We start from the raw sequence: 14,372 nt of genomic DNA, 5'->3' as shown, positions 1-14,372 counted from the left end.
AGTCGCTTCAGTCGTGTCCGACTCTGTGCGACCCCAGAGATGGCAGCCCACCAGGCTCTCCCGTCCCTGGGATTCTCCAGGCAAGAATACTAGAGTGGGGTGCCATTTCCTTCTCCAGTGCATGAAAAGAGAAAAGTGAAAGTGAAGTCGCTCAGTCGCGGCTGACTCGTAGCGACCCCATGGACTGCAGCCTACTAGGCTCCTCCATCCATGGGATTTTCTAGGCAAGAGTACTGGACATTTTACATAAATGAATGCAAATATGGAAAGCATTTGGCATACTATGGTGATCAAATAGTGTTAGATGCACTTTTAAGTACTAAATATACTCCACTTGGATGCCTTTCTGGCACCTCAAACTCAATATGTTCTTAAATGAATGAATTTCTTTCCCTAAACCAGCTTCTCCCAATATCAGTTGTTGACAGCATAATCTACTCACTCAAGTAAAAAAACCCATGGATGAGTTTTCTTTGAATTTTTTCCCTCTCTTGGTGTCTTCATGTAATTTCTCATAACATCTTATCAATTGTCTCTCATATTTCTTTCAATATGTCCCCATTCTTATGCTTTATGGGCACTGGGCTAAACAAAAATCTTTTGAGTCAGACATACCTAAATCTGGATTTAGCTCAACAAATTACTGGGAAACCTTGAATAAATTATTTAGCTTTCTTGAATCTCAGTTTCTGCCTCTGTAAAATGGTAATGACATTACCTATGCCTTGGAGTTTTTTTTTTTTTTTTTTTTCTGAATTAAATGAGATTATTGTATTTATAGTACTGATAATAGAGTTGTTCTTTAGTTGTTCAGTTGTGTCCTACTCTTTTGTAATCCCATGGACTGCAGCACACCAGGCTTCCCTGTCCTTCACTATATCCTGGAGTTTGCTCAAACTCATGTCCATTGAATTGGTGATGCCATCCAACCATCTCATCCTCTGTCGTCCCCTTCTCCTCCTGCCCTCAGTCTTTCCCACCATCAGGGTCTTTTCCAAAGAGTCAACTCTTCGCATCAGGTGGCCAAAGTTTTGGAGCTTCAGCATCAACATCAGTCCTTCACATGAATGTTCAGGATTGATTTCCTTTAGGATTGACTGGTTTGATCTCCTTGCAGTCCAAAGGACTCTCAAGAGTCTTCTCCAGCACCACAATTCGAAGGCATCAGTTCTTTAACACTTAGCCTTCTTTATTGCCCAAGACTCACATCTGTACATGACTACTAGAAAAACCATAGCTTTGATGATACCTCTCAAAATATATATTCCTTTTCTCCCCTCACAATTTTCCTCTTCAAGTTGTTTAAAATGTAGTCAGTTGATTTGAGATCTTAATGTAGGTATTTATAGTTACACACATCCATCTGAGCACTTGTTTTGCTGCATCCCATACATTTTTGTATTTATATTTTTCCTTTCATCAATCTCAGAGTATTTTCTAGCTTCTCTAGGATTTTCTCTTTAGCCCAGTGGTTGTTTAAGAATGCATTGTTGATCTAATATATTTGTGAATTTCTGTTTTTCTTTTGTTATTGATTTCTAGCTTCAACCCACTGTTGAGGGAGAAAATACTTTGTATGATTTCAATATTTTTAAATTGATTAAGACTTTCTTTGGAGCCTAACCTGTGGCCTAGGGAAAACGTTCAATCTGCATTTGAGAAGAATGCATAGTTTCTTTTTGGGTGAACTGTTCTGTGTATGTCTACTGTGTTTAGTTGAATTACAGAGTTGTTCAAGTTCTATATTCCTTTTTTGATTTTCTGTCTAAATATTCTGTCCGTTACTGGAAGTGTGATATTGAAGTCTCCAGTTTCTTGTAGAACTGTATAATTCTCCCTTTAGTCGGTCAGTGTTTACTTCATTAATTTTGAATGTTATTGAGTGCATAAATGTTTATAATTGTTATATCTTCTAGCTATGTTGAACCGAACTTTTTACTAATATATAATCCCCTCTTAGTCTCTTGTAACTTTTCAGATTTAAAGTCAGTTTTTCTACATGGTTTGAAAGGATGCATGTAGCCCAATATTCATTGCAGCACTGTTTACAATAAGTAGGACATGGATGCAAACCAAATGTCCGTAGACAGATAAATGGATAAAGATGGATGTGGTACATATATACAATGGAATAATAGTCATTAAAAAGAATGAAATAATGCCATTTTCAGTAACATGGATGGACCTGGAGATTATCATACTAACTGAAGTAAGCCTGATACAATTTATATGCAAAATCTAAAAAATATATATGTACAAAGGAGCTTATTTACAAAGCAGAAATAGACTCACAGATTTAGGAGAATAATTATGGCTACCAAGGGAGAAAGGCTAGGGGAGGGACAGATTAGGAGTTTGGGATTGACATGTACACGCAGTTATATTTAAAATGGATAACAAAAATGTTCCAATGTATAGCACAGAGAGCTCTTCAATACTCTGTAATCATCTAAATGAGAAAAGAATTTGAAAAAGAACAGATACATATTTAAGTATAACTGAATCACTTTGATGTACATCTGACGTTAACACAACATTGTTAATCAACTATACGCCAATGTAAAATAAAAAAAAAAAAGTAAGGTTTTTATTATATTATTATAGTTACTCCAGCTATCTTTTGGTTAGTGTTTGCATGGAATATCTTTTTCCATTCTTTCAATTTCAACTTATTTGTATTTTTGTGTCTAAAGTGAGTACTTGTAAGCAGTATATAGTGGCAACGTGGTTTTACCAATTCTGTGGTCTGTGTCTTTTTTTTTTTTTTTTTAATTTTATTTTTTAACTTTACAATGTTCAGGATGGGGAACACATGTATACCAGTGGTGGATTCATTTTGATATATGGCAAAAGCAATACAATATTGGTCTGTGTCTTTTAATTGTTAAGTTTAATCTATTTACACTTAAAAAATTTACTGATAATGTACACCTGTGGTGGATTCATGTTGATGTATTACAAAAGCAATACAATATTGTAATTAGCCTCCAATTAAAATAAAAAAAATTACTGATAATGAAGGACTTAATTCTGTCATTTTGCTATTAAAATATATATCTTGTATCTTTTTTGTTCCTTTATTCTTCCAATATTTTTTTTGTCTTTGATTAAATTTTTAGTGTAGCATTTTGATTTCCTCTTTGCTTTATTTTCTGCACATTTTAGTTATGCTGTGTAGATTATAGTCAACATCCTAGATTTATAATAATTTAATTTGAATTGACACCAAATTAGTTTCAAGAACCATACCTTAACTCTGCTCCTATCCAAATTCATCCCTCTATGTTGTTGTTGTCACAAATTAAATCTTTATATATTTTGTGCTCATTATCATAAATTCATAATTATCTTTTTATGCATTTGTCTTTATAATCACATAAGAAACAAAAGAGAAGTTACAAACCAAAAATACAATGATGTTAGCTTTTATTTTTGCTTATGCAGCTACGTTTACTGGAGATCCTTATTTTTTCATATGACTTTAAGTTACCATATATTATAGCTTCATTTCCCTTTAGCTTGAAGGACTCCTTTTAGGATTTCTTGTAATGGAGGTCTACTAACAACAAATTTTTTTCGCCTTTGTTTATCTGATAATGCTTTAATTTCTACTTCATTTTTGAAGGATAGTTTTCCTGGGCACAACATTCTTGGTTGACATATGACCAAGCAATTTCATTCCAAGGATTAAACACAAAAGAATTGAGAGCAGGCACTTGAGCAAGTATCTGTACAGAGTTAAGAAAACAAATTGAGATGCAAAAACATAATTTAAAAACTAACATAAAGAGCAAGAAACTCAGTACAATTGCTAAAAAATCAAAGTGATAACAATGAAGAAAAATTATGCAGTAATCAGTTAGTGAAAAGGATAAAGAAAAATTAAACTAGTTTCAAGATAATAGAGATAAGATCAAAGATAATCTACTAAGAATAATGCTGAAACAGAATAACTTCTGTTTATTGTACAATAAAACAGAAAACATATTAGAAGATATAACAGAAGAAAAATTCTCTGAAATAATGGAATAATTAAATTTGCAAATCGAAAGACTATACTTGCCTTCTAACATTTATTTGTAGGCTTTTTAATAATGGATATTCTGATATGTGGCGACAAGAGGAGTTACCCAGAGCCGTGGCTGCACGGGCACAGGAGGGCCTAGAGGAGCTATCCCACACTGAAGGTCAGGAAGGGTGGTGGTGAGGAGATACCCCTCGTCCAAGGTAAGGAGCAATGGCTGTGCTTCACTGGAGCAGCCGTGAAGAGATACCCCACGCCCAAGGTAAGAGAAACCCAAGTAAGATGGTAGGTGTTGCAAGAGGGCATCAGAGGGCAAACACACTGAAACCATACTCACAGAAAACTAGTCAATCTAATCACACTAGGACCACAGCCTTGTCTAACTCAGTGAAACTAAGCCACGCCCATGGGGCAACCCAAGATGGGCGGGTCATGGTGGAGAGATTAGACAGAATGTGGTCCACTGGAGAAGGGAATGGCAAACCATTTCAGTATTCTTGCCTTGAGAATCTCATGAACAGTATGAAAAGGCAAAATGATAGGATACTGAAAGAGAAACTCCCCAGGTCAGTAGATGCCCAATATGCTACTGGAGATCAGTGGAGAAATAACTCCAGAAAGAATGAAGGGATGGAGCCAAAGCAAAAACAATACCCAGCTGTGGATGTGACTGGTGATAGAAGCAAGGTCTGATGCTGTAAAGAGAAATATTGCATAGGAAGCGGGAATGTCAGGCCCATGAATCAAGGCAAATTGGAAGTGGTCAAACAAGAGATGTCAAGAGTGAATGTCTACATTCTAGAAATCAGCAAACTGAAATGGACTGGAATGGGTGAATTTAACTCACATGACCATTATATCTACTACTGTGGGCAGGAATCCCTCAGAAGAAATGGAGTGGGCATCATGGTCAACAAAAGAGTCCGAAATGCAGTACTTGGATGCAATCTCAAAAATGACAGAATGATCTCTGTTCGTTTACAAAGCAAATCATTCAATATCACAGTAATCCAAGTCTATGCTCCAACCAGTAATGCTGAAGAAGCTGAAGTTGAACGGTACTATGAAGACCTACAAGGCCTTTTAGAACTAACACCCAAAAAAGATGTCCTTTTCATTATAGGGGACTGTAATGCAAAAATAGGAAGTCAAGAAACACCTGGAGTAACAGGCAAATTTGGCCTTGGAATACGGAATGAAGCAGGGCAAAGACTAGGAGAGTTTTGCCAAGAAAACGCACTGGTCATAACAAACACCCTCTTCCAACAACACAAGAGAAGACTGTACATGGACATCACCAGATGGTCAACACCAAAATCAGATTTATTATATTCTTTGCAGCCAAAGATGGAGAAGCTCTGTACAGTCAGCAAAAACAAGACCAGGAGCTGACTGTGGCTCAGACCATGAACTCCTTATTGCCAAATTCAGACTTAAATTGAAGAAAGTAGGGAAGACCACTAGACCATTCAGGTATGACCTAAATCAAATCCCTTATGATTATACAGTGGAAGTGAGAAATAGATTTAAGGGCCTAGATCTGATAGATAGAGTGCCTGATGAACTATGGACAGAGGTTCGTGACATTGTACAGGAGACAGGGATCAAGACCATCCCCATGGAAAAGAAATGCAAAAAAGCAAAATGGCTGTCTGGGGAGGCCTTACAAATAGCTGTGAAAAGAAGAGAAGCAAAAAGCAAAGGAGAAAAGGAAAGATATAAGCATCTGAATGCAGAGTTCCAAAGAATAGCAAGAAGAGATAAGAAAGCCTTCTTCAGTAATCAGTGCAAAGAAATAGAGGAAAACAACAGAATGGGGAAGACTAAGGATATCTTCAAGAAAATCAGAGATACCAGAGGAACATTTCATGCAAAGATGAGCTCGATAAAGGACAGAAATGGTATGGACCTAACAGAAGCAGAAGATATTAAGAAGAGATGGCAAGAATACACAGAAGAACTGTACGAAAAAGATCTTTGCGACCCAGATAATCACGATGGTGTGATCACTGACCTAGAGCCAGACATCCTGGAATGTGAAGTCAAATGGGCCTTAGAAAGCATCACTACGAACAAAGCTAGTGGAGGTGATGGAATTCCAGTTGAGCTATTCCAAATCCTGAAAGATGATGCTGTGAAAGTGCTGCACTCAATATGCCAGCAAATTTAGAAAACTCAGCAGTGGCCACAGGATTGGAAAAGGTCAGTTTTCATTCCAATCCCAAAGAAAGGCAATGCCAAAGAATGCTCAAACTACCGCACAGTTGAACTCATCTCACACGCTAGTAAAGTAATGCTTAAAATTCTCCAAGCCAGGCTTCAGCAATATGTGAACCATGAAATTCCAGATGTTCAAGCTGGTTTTAGAAAAGGCAGAGGAACCAGAGGTCAAATTGCCAACATCCGCTGGATCATAGAAAAAGCAAGAGAGTTCCAGAAAAACATCTATTTCTTCTTTACTGACTATACCAAAGCCTTTGACTGTGTGGATCACAATAAACTGTGGAAAATTCTTCAAGAGATGGGAATACCAGACTACCTGATCTGCCTCTTGAGAAATTTGTATGCAGGTCAGGAAGCAACAGTTAGAACTGGACATGGAACAACAGAATGGTTCCAAATAGGAAAAGGAGTTTGTCAAGGCTGTATATTGTCACCCTGTTTATTTAACTTATATGCAGAGTACATCATGAGAAACGCTGGACTGGAAGACACATAAGATGGAATCAAGATTGCCGAGAGAAATCTCAATAACCTCAGATATGCAGATGACACCACCCTTATGTCAGAAAGTGAAGAGGAACTCAAAAGCCTCTTGATGAAAGTGAAAGTGGAGAGTGAAAAAGTTGGCTTAAAGCTCAACATTCAGAAAACGAAGATCATGGCATCAGGTCCCATCACTTCATGAGAAATAGATGGGGAAACAGTGGAAACAATGTGAGACTTTATTTTTCTGGGCTCCAAAATCACTGCAGATGGTGACTGCAGCCATGAAATTAAAAGACGCTTACTCCTTGGAAGGAAAGTTTTGACCAACCTAGATAGCATATTCAAAAGCAGAGACATTACTTTGCCAACAAAGGTTCGTCTAGTCAAGGCTATGGTTTTTCCTGTGGTCATGTATGGATGTGAGAGTTGGACTGTGAAGAAGGCTGAGTGCTGAAGTATTGATGCTTTTGAACTGTGGTGTTGGAGAAGACTCTTGAGAGCCCCTTGGACTGTAAGGAGATCCAACCAGTCCATTCTGAAGGAGATCAGCCCTGGGATTTCTTTGCAAGGAATGATGGTAAAGCTGAAACTCCAGTACTTTGGCCACCTCATGAGAAGAGTTGACTCATTGGAAAAGACTCTGATGCTGGGAGGGATTGGGGGCAGGAGGAGAAGGGGACGACAGAGGATGAGATGGCTGGATGGCATCACTGACTCGATGGACATGAGTCTCAGTGAACTCCGTGAGTTGGTGATGGACAGGGAGGCCTGGCGTGCTGGGATTTATGGGGTCGCAAAGAGTCAGACATGATTGAATGACTGAACTGAACTGATTCTGAGTGGTGTGAGGTGATATCCCATGTGGTTTTGATTTCATTTCCCTGTTGGTTGGCAATGTTGAGCATCTCTTCCTGTGGCTGTTGGCCATCTGCATGTGTTCTTTGGAAAAACTGCTTATTAGGTCCTCTGTCCTTTTTTAAATTGGATTGTTTGGTGTTTTTGATACTGAGCTCTATGACATATTTATATATTTTAGATATTAACCCCTTATCTAATATATCATTTGCAAATAACTTCTCCCAGTCAGCCCATTGCTTTTCTGTCTTGTAGATGATTTCCTTCCCTGTGTAAAGGCACATCTTTACAGTGTACATTTTTTTCCTATTAGGATTTTCTAGAGTAGTGAAGTATGAGACAAGTTCTGGATTGCCACTTCACTAACTATATGACCTTGTGTATGTCACTTCCTTAATTTTCTTCTCTCTGAGGATATTGATATTTGTAAATTTCTGATACCCATAGGCCCACTTTTTCAGCAAGGCTGAATCTAGGACAAAGCTCCCTAATTGGTAACTTACTGGACATCCACTTCCAGGCATAATACTTGGCAAAAGTATGAAGTTGGCAAAGCTTATCTCTAGAATCCTTCCTTCTTCATAATTCTGTGGGCACTTCTAATTTTGCTGCTTGTTTCAATTCCTTCCCTAATTCTTCCAACAGCTAGTATGTTTAGATTAGCTGATAATGGTTTAAATGCTAAAGGTGTGGCAGTCAGAAAGGATTAGGGGAACATTTATGGAGAGGAGAGGTTAACATTTGAAGTGTGACTATATGGAGCAAAGAGAGTAGTCCACTTTGCTGGACATACAGGGTAGATTTATGGGAGAGAAAAGTTAGATTATGATCATATTCTGGGGGCTTTATACCTCAGGGTTGCAGTGTTTGAAATTAATTTGACTGACAGTGGGGAGCCTTTGAAGATTTTGTCCAGGGGGTGACTTGAACAGGATGAAGCATAGTTCTCTAAAAAGCCTCAGTTAAAATGCAAATTATGCCCCTTGAGAGGATAATGCATTAGTTCATTAGCACTTATTAATATCTTCAGTTCAGTTCAGTTCAGTCACTCAGTCGTGTCCGACTCTTTGTGACCCCATGAATCACAGCACGCCAGGCCTCCCTGTCCATCACCAACTCCCGGAGTTTACCCAAACTCATGTCCATCGAGTCAGTGATGCCATCCAGCCATCTCATTCTCTGTCATCCCCTTCTCCTCCTGCTCCCAATCCCTCCCAGCATCAGAGTCTTTTCCAATGAGTCAGCTCTTCGCATGAGGTGGCAAAAGTATTGGAGTTTCAGCTTCAGCATCAGTCCCTCCAATGAACACACAGGACTGATCTCCTTTAGGGTGGACTGGTTGGATCTCCTTGCAATCCAAGGGACTCTCAAGAGTCTTCTCCAACACCACAGTTCAAAAGCATCAATTCTTTGGCACTTAGCTTTTCACAGTCCAACTCTCACATCCATACATGACCATTGGAAAAATCATAGCTTTGACTAGACGGACCTTTGTTGGCAAAGTAATATCTCTGCTTTTGAATATGCTATCTAGGTTGGTCATAACTTTCTTTCCAAGGAGTAAGTGTCTTTTAATTTCATGGCTGGAATCACCATCTGCAGTGATTTTGGAGCCCAAGAAAATCAAGTTTGACAGTTTCCACTGTTTCCCCATCTATTTCCCATGAAGTGATGGGACCGGACGCCATGACCTTAGTTTTCTGAATATTGAGCTTTAAGCCAACATTTTCACTCTCCTCTTTCACTTTCATCAAGAGGCTTTTTAGTTCCTCTTCACTTTCTGCCATAAGGGTGGTGTCATCTGCATATCTAAGGTTATTGATATTTCTCCCAGCAATCTTGATTCCAGCTTGTGCTTCTTCCAACCCAGAGTTTCTCATGATGTACTCTGCATATCCATTAAATAAGCATGGTGACAATATGCAGCCTTGATGTACTTTTTCCTATTTGGAACCAGTCTGTTGTTCCATGTCCAGTTCTAACTGATGCTTCCTGACCTGCATACAGGTTTCTCAAGAGGCAGGTCAGGTGATCTGATATTCCCATTTTTTCAGAATTTTCCACAGTTTATTTTGATCCATACAGTCAAAGGCTTTGGGCATAGTCAATAAAGCAGAAATAGGTGTTTTAATAATTATCAAGGAGGAAAGTGCTCTGAGGTACTGGGTCACAAGGACAAAACAGAACAATATTGATTAGGAAGAAAAAAGAAGTAAACAAGGTTCAGAGAACAAGTAGTATCTTAATGTACATTGCAAGGGGGCTCTTGGTAGATGGAAGGCAGCAGGAAAACAGCACTAGGCCTAGGATCGGAAGACATAAGGGCATCAAGAGTTGGGGTGCCAGACTAAGTCCCAGGTCAAAGTAAGTGATCTGAAAACAGCTCTGGCCCAGAAACAGCTGTCTTTTCTGCTGACTTGAAATGATACCATGAGAGATTCATTCTATATTATCTGGAAAGAAATTTGTTTGAAAATAACTTGAGACATCTAAGAAAACTCAAATACCACTGAGTAACAGCACTTAATGCACATTATTGGGCTCTAGTTTCATTATTTCTCAAAGTTTCCCTTTCCACATCTGCAAAATGGGGTAGTACTGTTTTGCCTTGCTCGCATATTTGAGATGAGAGAATGAGAGGGTGAATTGAAATGGTAGATGTTATAGAATGTTGTAAATGGTAAATTGCAAGACCATTATAAGGAAGAATGAGTATTTATAGCTTTCCTTTTTCCCCACAGTACAAGGCAGAGAGCTGGACATTTTCTCATATGTACTTATTAATACTGAATTGAAATGAATTGCTGCAATTTAATGTATTTTTGTAAGGATTATATGAAGCTAAAAATCTTTAGTAACAATAAAGACAAAAAAGTCCTTTTTTAGTTCACAGTTGATCTTAGATTCCAGAAGATATACTAATTCAGAGAGAGCAATTATTCACCTTTACCTTTGCTGTAGCCACCGAAGATATTAAGAAGAGGTGGCAAGAATATACAGAAGAACTGTACAAAAAAAGGTCTTAATGACCTGGATAAACACTGTGGTGTGGTCACTCGCCTAGAGACAGACATCCTGGAGTTTGTAGTCAAGTTGGTCTTAAGAAGCATTACTACAAACAAAGTTAGTGGAGGTGATGGAATTTCAGCTGAGCTATTTGATGCTATGAAAGTGCTACACTCAATACGCCAGCAAATTTGGAAAACCCAGCAGTGACCACAGGACTGGAAAAGATCAGTTTTCATTCCAATCCCAAGGAAGGGCAATGCCAAAGAATGTTCAAACTACCGCACAATTGTACTAATTTAATATGCTAGCTAGGTAATGCTCAAAATCCTTCAAGATAGGGTTGAACAGTATGTGAACTGGGAACTTCCAGACGTACAAGCTAGATTTAGAAAAGGCAGAGGAACCAGAGATCAAATTGTCAACATCCATAAGGTCATAGAAAAAGCAAGGGAATTCCGGAAAAACATCTACTTCATTGACTACACTAAGGCTGTTGACTGTGTAGATCACAGCAAACTGGGGAATTCTGAAAGAGATGGGAATACCAGACCACCTTACTTGCCTCCTAAAAAACCTGTATGCAGGTTAAGAAGCAACACTTAGTAAGGAACAAGATGGTGGAAGATTAGGTGGATGTGGAGTACATCTCTGTCCACAGATGCATCAGGAATACACCTTCAGACACAGAATTGCCTGCAAAACACCAGCTGAGAATGGACAGGAGTACCTGGCCACTGTAAAAGAATATATAGAACCATGTAAATCTTAGTAGGATGAAGGAACTAGAGGAAAAACAAGAGTGTTAGTAAGACTGGGCCTGCCCCTGGACAGTGGGGAAACTGAAACAGGGGTCCAATCCCCACATAGGGGTAATTGTCTGTGTCAGAGGAGAAACATTTAGGGCCGAGAGTGAATCGGCTGATCCATGGAAGCCTAAATGGGATGAGAATCAGACAGTCCTTGCTGCAGCCATACATGCCCTGTACAAGGATGCAGGTCCCCTAGTAGGTGCAGCGACTGGGAGCAGGAGCATAGAGATTGTGGAGTAATCCCAAGGTGAGGGCTGCTGTTGACTGTGTAGATATGGACCAAGGGGATGTGAGCAAGAAGACTGTGGTGGGAAATGCCTGTGGAGGAAAGCCTCAGAACCAAGGCAATACTGCTGAGTCATGCATAGGGGATAGAGTCATCACCATAGCCTCTCTCTCCCCACATGCCAGCAGGTGAGCAATAGAGAGGCTGGCCCCTCAAGTGCCTGACAGGCAGAACAACAGAGTAGAACCCCACCCAGGGTGCCCCTTTAAGTGCCTGATGCATCAGAGAAGGACCCCAGGCAAGGAAGCCCTCTAAGTGACTGAATGGGTGGAGCAACACAGAAAGACTAGCCAAAGGTGCCTTCTGATTGCCAGCTACAAGAAACTCATAAAAAGACTCTGACAGGGCCATAACTCCTGTGGCTGAGGCAGTCCATGTCCCTACACACTTGATGCCATCAGGGTCCCTGTGACCCAAGCAGCTGTGCCACCTTCAGGCTCAATCTTCACTGGGGCAGAGCTGCCACTGGCAAAAAATGTCTTGTATCTGTGTATGTGGTGTAGCTTCTGCTGTGACTTTCTTTGTGATCATGTGGATTGTGGCCTGCCAGGTTTCTCTGTCAGTGGGATTCTCCAGGCAAGAATACTGGAGTTTGTTGGCCAATACTGGTTGCCATACCCTTCTAGAGCACTGCATTTCCTGCAGCCCTAGCCACCAAGTCCCCTGAGTACCTGGTGCTGCCAGAAGCCCTGTGACCCAAGCAGCCACACCACCTCTATACCTGGCCCTCAATGAAACAGACCCAAGTCCTCCAGGGCAGCCTCAGGAGCAAACCCCAGTGGATGACCCACATGCAGAGGGGGAAATAAAACCAAAATGGAAACCCAGGGGCAGTGTGGCTAAGGAAGAAGACTCAAAACCTTCCCACAAGTTGTACAAGCTGCAGATCAAATCCACATGATCAACTAGGCAGACTCTGTGTCTATGGAATATATGAAAGGACACTGAGAGCTCCCACCCCCCCCCACACACAAAAACCGCACTAGCTCTGATAGCTGTGGACATTGGAGGCAAGAACACACAGGAGTAGGACCAGATTAAAATCTGAGCTGCCCCCACAGCAGGTCTAGAGACCAACGCAGTGTTAGAGGGGATCCTAGGGAAGTGAGGTGGACTGTGACTTCCAGAGAGGGAAAGGATGCTGACAGCAGAGACTCGTGAAAAATATTTATTAATCTCATTTTGACTTTTTATGTAGTTTCCTTTGGATGTTTTTTCTTTTTTCTCCCCCCATCTTTTTTCCTCTGTTGTAGCTGTCAATTTTATTAGCACTATGACATCTAACTAAGCTTTTGAGTTATTATTTTTTCAATCACACTTTTTATTGCTGTAATAAACCTCTGCCTCTACGTTGGCCTTTTGGATTTCTGTGGAGTTCCCTCCCCCCCCCCCCTTTTTTTTCTTCTTTAATTATAATTTTTAAATATTTACAACCTATTATTGTTTTCTATTGTTTTTCTACATTTATCCCTTTGTTTGCTTTTCACACTCTTCTTTTCTCCTTGCAATTAATCTTTAATATATATAAATCTTCTTTATCTACCTCTATTTAACTTTGCACTTCTATTCTTTCTTTTTTTCTCACCATATTTGTTAGTTTTATTTGCATTGTTTTATTCCCCAGTTGGCACCTTGTTTTAGCTTTGTTTTCCAGTTTGTGCTTTAGTTAGTTTTGTTAACTGGTGGATATCATATTTCATTTCCTTTATTTGCCAGGTTAATCTATTGTACCTTATTTTTGTTGGACTGCTTTGATTTTGCTTATGGGTGTATATGTATATATTCCATTATTTAATTACTATTTGCATGATTTTGTAATTGCCATTTGTCTGGGGTTCATTTTTTGTTTGTTTGTTTCTGGGTATTTTTTTTAAATTTTCATTTAATGCAATAACAAGCCACCTATGGAATCTCTGTTCATGGCCAGAGATCAAGCCCTGATTCTTTGGAATGGGAGTACTGATTCCAAGACCTTAGACAACCAGAAAATTCCTAACCCTAGGGAGTATCAACTAGTGAGAACTCCCACAAAGGAAACCACTTGAATACAAGACCCACCATCACCCACTACCAGTAGCACCCTGTGCAGGACACCTCATCCAAACAACAAACAAGATAAAATTACAAACCCAATCATCAGCAGACAGGATTAGCATCTCACTCAGCCTTGACCATCAGAGGGAAGGGGAAAAAAAACTCAGCACAAATCTCACCCCATATGAAGCTTACACAAACGACTGGACCAATGTTAGGAGGGCAGAAACCAAAAGGAAGAAAGAAGTTAACCTTGAAGACTGGGAAAAAGAGGCCTCAAACACAATAAGCTTATAAAAATAATGAAAAGGCAGAGAAATACTGCAGAAACAAAGGAACAAACTATAAACACAGAAGTCCAAATAAATGAAAAGTAAATAGGCAAACTACCTGAAAAATAATTCAGAATAATTATAGTAAAGATGATCCAAAAACCTTGAAAATAGAATGGAGAAAATGTAAGAATCAATTAACAAAGACTTAGACTATTTAAAGAATAAGCATACAGAGGCAAACAACACAATTACTGAAATTAAAAATATTCTAGAAGGAATCAATAGCAGAATATCTGAAGCAGAAGAACGGATCAGTAAGCTGGAAGATAAAATGGTGGAAATAACTGCTAAAGAGCAGAATAAAGGAAAAA

The sequence above is a fragment of the Bos mutus genome, chromosome X (genome assembly GCF_027580195.1).
Source record: "Bos mutus isolate GX-2022 chromosome X, NWIPB_WYAK_1.1, whole genome shotgun sequence".
Classification (NCBI taxonomy): Eukaryota; Metazoa; Chordata; class Mammalia; order Artiodactyla; family Bovidae; genus Bos; species Bos mutus.
Note: the sequence above shows the minus strand (reverse complement) of the source record.